We start from the raw sequence: 7,622 nt of genomic DNA on the forward strand, positions 1-7,622 counted from the left end.
CAAATACGGTTTTACATCACATAAAGTGTCACAGCCCGGCTAAGGACTGTTTTTTGACAGAGCTGTACGAGTTGAAGGTTTCTGTGGATAAACACTCATTTCAGTGCTTCTACAAGTAATTCACAGAGACAGGGTATACTCTTTTTTTTAAAACCGTGGATCTGTCAGAGTGGTGAAATATTAGTGAGGACAGGAAATCTGTGCTCAGTGAGGCTTGCTCCAAGAAGTCTCAGGTCAATACAAAATGGAGAGCCGTCAATCATGTCTGGAAAAAGCCAGAACAGTCGCATACAAACCAGAAAGCAAGATTAAAGAGTCAACAGATCTCCAGATTGAGGCCCAGTGGACAGTCAGCTGTGACAAACAGGGCACACCCATATCGTAACCGATGACGAGAGGTCGTCCTTGTGTTGGAAATGGGCAGCGTCTTTCAAAAAATACTTTGCAGGTGACTGGATGAACCAAAGGTATGTTTGGATAAGGCAACTTAAATACTTTGTTTAGCTTAAAAGGTCCAACTATTTGTAAAATAGTTGAATTTCATTCCCAATCCATCAGTATTTGACTCAATAATCAACTAATTTACAAACTGGACCTTTAAGAAAAGATCTCACAGCCTTGCTCTATGTTGGCAGACTACAGTCGTGAGGTGCAGATTCATCCGACATGAACATAACTCCTGGGATACCAGACTGTCTGAGGAATGACCTTGAGCAACATAAACTGCTTAAAGGTCCAATTCATAAGACAGCTGATTATTAAGTCTCATTCCCAACTTGTCAAATGCTGACAGCTTTGGTTTCCCCAACTCATCAAATACTGACGCTTTGGGATGATACTGACGACCGACCGACCCAAGGCTCAGTATCTGACAAGTTGGGAATGAGACTCAACAATTAGTCAATTTTACAAATTGGACCTTTTAACAAACATGACAAACTGATGCACAAGAAATTGTTCACAAACAGCCAAAATTAACCTTTTCCAGCTACACCAAGACGTGTCCTTATAAAACCAGAGTCCAATTGGAGGAGAACTGACAGTTTCAAGTTGGCTTCATTTTTGTTATAGTTAACGTAACACTGTTTTTTTCCGCTGTGGCAGAAGGTCTGAAAGCAAAGAGAAAGAGCTCTGTTGGCCGTAAACTTACAGTATTTACTGTATTCATCCCATCCAAGTATCTGTAACCGCAACACAACTGGGGAGAAAACTTCCCTGTACAGAGACACAATCCTGTGTTTCCCTCCATGTGTCCTTAGCAGAGGCGGAAGGTTTGATCACAGACACAGTTTCAAAGGTTGGAGGGTCACCTGATCCTCTGGGTGTGTGTGTGTGTGTGGTAGTCGGGGGGTGCTCTATGCCTCGGGGCAATGGTATAATAGGCACCAACCCACCCCAGGGGTCAAACCCCTCCAGCCCTCCGACAAAGCGTCCCGCCTCAGTCATATTTGATTTCAAGGGCCAATCTTTGAATTGATGTGTCCTGGACAGGTACGAAAGAGACCGAGGGAGAGGATTGTGCTCTTTTGATTTTCTCGTCAATACTCTGTGCTCAGCTCAGTGTGAGCCGTCTTATCTGAGCGAAGACTTTCATGTCAATAAAAGAGGAAATGAGAGTTTGTAAAAGATTAAAGGCTGATATTGGAAGTACTTGTGTTTACCATTAGGTTTATAATCAGTTACATCCTTGTGTGCTACATGAGATCCTCTCTGGCTCATGCATTTGTTCAGTACTTGCAACAGATACCAGTACCATTGTGCAGAATACTGTAAGTTTTCTAATCTGGGTAAGTAGGTGTTGGTTTTAACAGTGCATGCTCTAAAATTTGGAGATTTAAGATGTAATATATCAATCAAAAACAAGTTGAAATGGAGAACCAGGGGTTGTCTTGTTCTCTAAAGAATGGGTGCTTGACTTTTTACAAACCAAAAAGTGTGAACCCATATGAAGAAATGACGCTGAACGATACGGACAATTCACAACAAGTGCGTCTGATATAGGGAAACATTCCAACTGGCTGACAGATAATCATTCATGGAAAAATCTCAGTGTACAGTATGTGACAGCAGACTCTTCTGTCAAACCACTCATTCAGTATATAACCTCTGGGCAGTGGCACTGAATCAATGCCGCAGGGCATCAGTGGTGGGAAGTGAGCCAAACTGGAGATATAGTGCCCTGTAGTGAATGGCTATGACTATATCACAAACCCTTATTGTGACAGAGTGTCACTTTGACTTATGCAGTGTTGTAAAAAAGTGCACAGAAGTCAAGCTTGAGTAAAAGTAAAGATATCGTGTTATAATACTACTTTGGTAAAAGTGAACGTCACCAATATTGTGATAAAATAAATCATTTTGAGGTAGAAGATGGCTTTATATGCAGACAAAATATTATACTGTACACAATGAAGGTGAATGACACTTAATCAGCTGAACCGAATCATTTAAACTGTGTGTGGGACAGGTTGGCCCTTCTACCGTTACTGAGGAAAACAAGCATAAGGATGTGAAATACTGTAAACATTCATATGACAACTGTTGTACATGAGAGCTCATCTGTCAGCAGGCCGTCCTCCCACCAGCCACACACACACACTGAACCCTTTGTAAACAAACGCTGGCGAGAGAGAATAGATCCCTCGATCATCATCATCACAGCTGTAAACACAGATGTGCTGAGAATCGTGTCGTGAAACAGAAACAGACAAAGCTGAACAGGAAGTACAGTAAGACCCGGACAAATCGTTTGCACATTTCAACAACTGGTGAGCCTTTAAAAGATAAAAAAAAGCCAAAAATATTTCAAAATAAAAGAGGCCAGTAGAGACCTAACATATCAGGTGCAGATATGGATTCAGATCAACATTGATGGTTAAGGACGATGAGCTTTCAGGGTGGTGAAGACTCAAACAGCCTGACGTGAAATTACAGAATGGCGGTGAAATTTTTTGAATTCTTCTGTTCTATAAGAAATTGAACCCAATGCAGAAATGGTCCTTTCTGTCAAAGACAACACAGCCATTGTCCTCCAGAGTAGGGGAGCCTTTTCCTGAAAGGCTATCTGCCTGGTGGCCCCGGGCTAATCTGGACTGTGCGGAGGGGAGGTCACAGGGCACATGCTTCGACTGGTTTTAGCTGGTGGTCTGAGCGCAGAGCCTTCAGATCACTACTTCAGATCAGGTGCTCAATTTGCTTGAGATAATCTGACATAAGAGCTTACATACCTTCCATTGGTTCTCTGTTTTTGTGTTCAGCCCTTTTGTTTCAGAAGAAGCATACCGCCACTGGCTTTGAGACTCAGTTTAAGATTTATGGTTGAGCTCGAGCCAGATTAAACAACCTGAGGTGAAGAATCATACACACAGCCTGCTCACATGCACACTCATTGTGTAACGGGGATGCCGCTTGAAATAAAAAATAAATCGCGTTTGAACAAATTGGCTCTTGCGCATAATTTGTTTGATTTCATTCGGACGCAGCCCATGTAGCCTAACCTAAAACATGCTGTGGCTACAGTCACAGCAGAGTTCACTCCCAGAGTTCATGACTGAACGATGTGCTGCTTCGCGGCAGGACATTAATTGAAGGTACTGACAAATTGAGTCCAGTCTGACTGCCTTCTCAGGGTGTAGCAGTGTTGTAAGGAGAAGATGATAGCAATAGTGGTGGAGTATAAAGTAGATTTACTCAAGCACTGTATTAAGGGTACTTGTACGTTACGTAAGTATTTCCATTTTATTTTTATTATTTATTTTACTTTATACTTCTACTCCACTGCATATTTGAGGTAATTATGTACTTTTTACTTTGCTGTTTATTTAACATCTTTAGTGACTTGTTACATTAAAGATTCAGATCAATAAAACTGAATATAACCAACAAATAAAGTGTTGATGTATAATTAGATATTAAGCCAGATGTAGTGATGTGTAGTAATTAAGTCAGCCCCCCCTTTACTAGCTGCAGCATTTAACTGACGTGCATCAATAAATATAATCCAATAATACACAATATTCTGAAATACGTCGTATTTTTACTTTAAAGCTACTGTAAGAGATTTTTTTTATATTTATGCAGAAATAGAAATCTTCTTGCTGACAGTCTTGTTTGTATCACATAGAGGCATCAGTATTAAATTCAGACTGTTTCAGAACCAGTTAAAGTTCCTGGTCGTACTTTTAAGTACTTTGCACTTTCATTTTGGTAACATTTTAAATGCAGAACTTTTACATAGTATTTTACACTGTAGTACTGCAACCCATTCTCAAGTAGAATACCTCAATACTTCCTCCAACACAGGGTGCAATACAACAAACTTATTTCACCAAGTTCAGTACAAATAAAGCCAGAGATCACATGAAGAGAGGGCAACCTTTACCTCAAGCTGGAATCAAAAATCAAGTATTTTTCAGAACTGTATCATACTGCAATCCGCCGTATCACTTGAGTGACAAGCAAATGTTACAAGGCATTTTAGACGCTAAAATATAAGACTCGGCCTGTTGCACACTAAGAATTTTTAATTCTAACAGGTGAGTAGGACTTGGTTATTTAATTTATTCCCTGATTGAACTGTTTAACATTTAAAAGTGCCAGCCCCAATTTCACTGATGACTATAAGTTAAAATAAAACTTCACCTCCAGGACACCAGAACAAGATGAAAATGAAGCTCTGTGTAATCTGCTTATGTAAACATGACCTCATGCCGGGTACTTGCAACTCAGCATCCAACATAATGTGTAACACATCCATTGTTGACCGGGAAAGGTAAAGCTGGCTGAGATAGACAACCTGCGCTACATCTCGCCGAGCTATGTCTTTGTGCTAATCAAATCTGAATGTTTCATAGATGGAGATTAAGCCCTTACTTCCTGCTCAGTTCCACGAAGTCAGCTGTCTCTTCAAACGCCGGGTCTGAGTTGATGTGGCTGATGAAGGCCAGATGTGGATCACCGCAGCGCACACATTTTCTTTCTGCAGAGAAATCGAGAGTTACAGTGTTGCTTTATAAGACGAGCTGATCTGTGGTCCTCCATGTGATACCGTGCGTGGCACTGGTCAGGTCATACTGCATTAAGCAACATCTCGGTTCAGTTTTGGAAGGAATTTGTTAATTTGATACTACATGATGATTATTTTGTTTTCGATTTATGTTTTTTTATGTCTTTGTCTAGCACAAAGGGTCATTGTAACAGCATGTGGTTTGTTGTTGCATCAATTTTTTTAAGTATTTAATTTGGCTTCCTTTGGGATTGTCAGCAACCTTGATTTGAACTGTACGTTTCACTCAAATCACACCATGTAAGACCTTTTTGTACAAGAAAAAAGTAATTCAATATCGTGCCAAAATGGTGCACAAGGTGTTAGATGCTTATTTTCTCACTATGCGCACGTTATATTCCCCTTGATTTCAGTTTTACTTTCAGAATAGAGGTTGAAATGAGACAAAGCTCACTTCCTTTTTTGCCAGACATCCTACATCATCTCCCCGCCGGAGCTACTGTAAACATGAGCCATAATGCTCTTCCTGTCATCTAGTGTGCACACATTGAGACGGCGATAAATGCATGGCTGGCCTGCATCCCATTACATAAAAAAAGATCTGGACGCTCAAATTACATTGATTACAAGATAAAGCAATAATGTACAGTATATCCCACTCCGGCCTTCAGTAAACAGCACAGTTACTGGAATAAGAACGGCTCATAAAACCCAATGCAAACACATAGTTTCCCATGGTCAAGGACCGGCTGCGTGCTACTGCCAAATTAAAATTTCAAAACCAGTTTTGTGCTTACGCAAGATGCTAAAATAGCAAAACAAACAATAAAATGACCTTCCCTGTTGTTTCTTTCTCCTCAAGGAACCTGTTTAGTCAAACACAACATTGAAAAAAAGTGTCTGTGAGCTACAAGTTCACATCTGAACACTGGAAACATTGATCAAATGCTATCTCTAAAAAAAAACATGCGAGACTTATGTTTCCTCCTCTGTTATGTTTATTCCCGGCCATGTTTCCTCCTCTGTTACATATATTCCCGGCCATGTGTAAAGGATGTCCAAAATCTGTGATAAACAGCAGAAGAGTCTGGTCTGGCCTGAGCGACTAAACGGGCAAATGAGTTTTACAGGAGATCAGCGGGAGGCCAGGTTTCAAATCCCCAAAGCCCCGCAGTACCAAAGCAGGAAGAAGCCACTGATGTAACTCGTCTCTCGCTGGTGTCTGGTCATTCAGATTCCCCAAAGACGAGTCGAGCAGTAATGTTCATAAATGACAAATTGAGTCTAATCCATTACAGAGTAGAGCTACTCCTACCAGCTGAAAAAAATGATCAGGAAACCAGAGGGCGACTTCTCAAAACACGGCCATGACCACTCTTAAATACCTGCCATGACGAGTTGAGAGCAATAATCAAAGCCAGAGTGTAATCCTCGTGTAATATGGTAAGCAGATTTTGCCTCCATATGTTCTTATTAGGATCCAGATGTGTGTAACTGCTAGTGATAAATACGAACACACTGAAGCCCTTATTTAAAAAAAAAAAAAAAAAAAAAAGCTCAACTATTATCTAATTTATGAAATAAAAACTCAAAACAGACTCTCCAGTGACCTTGTGTTCAAACTACTTGTGGGAGTGAAATTACATAGAGAGGACACACAGATCCATACAAACCCACTCACAGACACATATGTACTTTTCCCACACCTGGATTAGTTTATGCTGTCTCACCTCTTAAACTCAAATCTCTTATTGAAACTTTAGCACTATTCATTCACACACACTCCGTGTTTGCTTCACATGTGCCAATGCACTCTATAACTTTATCCTGTGTTGGAGTTGGTGTCAAAAAATTCACTCCGTCTGAAAAAAGTTGAACAATTTCACCAATTTAACATCTGCAGGAAAATAATGGAAGAATAATCGGATTCCTGGTTGGCAGGATGTTTCGTCTCTCTTTTAAGGATGATAGGAAAAAAAACCTATTCCAGCATTAGAGTTCGGCAGTTCACCAGTGTTGACTTTAATATCAGCCAAATGAGTACATCAGTCATTAAAACTCTTGGAAAATTAATTGCCTGAAGAAGGTGACCTCATATGCGTTTGTCTCTGTGAAACATCTGCTGTTGCTTTTGACAAGAAGGATATAAAGTAAATTAAAAAGTGCTAAACATTTGAGACAACAACACTTTTGGGAAATCGTAAGGAGACAGAAAACATTATGCTCCTGTGGCTTTTTTTAATGTGTTTCTCATTCATCTGAATGAGATTATGCCTTTTTCTGTAATTAAGTAACTTTGTAAAGCTTCATGAGCTGAATAATAAAGTGAACGCCGGCATTGTTTAATTCTGTTTTGCTCAGTTTTTAAAATGTGATGCAATAACTGAATCAGCTCTGAAAAAAGATGCATATGTTACAAACTCATAATTATGCACTGAACAAACTGCAGTGTGACTATGTTACAAATAACAGGCATAAAAACATGAAGCACGATTAAGGAAAAGGTATAAACTGTGTGAATGAGTGCATCACACTGCAAGTCACAGGTACAACATGACTAAGCAGCCAAGAAAAGCGTCGCCAGCAAAACTATGGCTTTCCTGTGAAACGGCTATGA

This window comes from Pagrus pagrus, assembly GCF_965226575.1.
Source record: "Pagrus pagrus genome assembly, chromosome: 3".
Lineage (NCBI taxonomy): Eukaryota > Metazoa > Chordata > Actinopteri > Spariformes > Sparidae > Pagrus > Pagrus pagrus.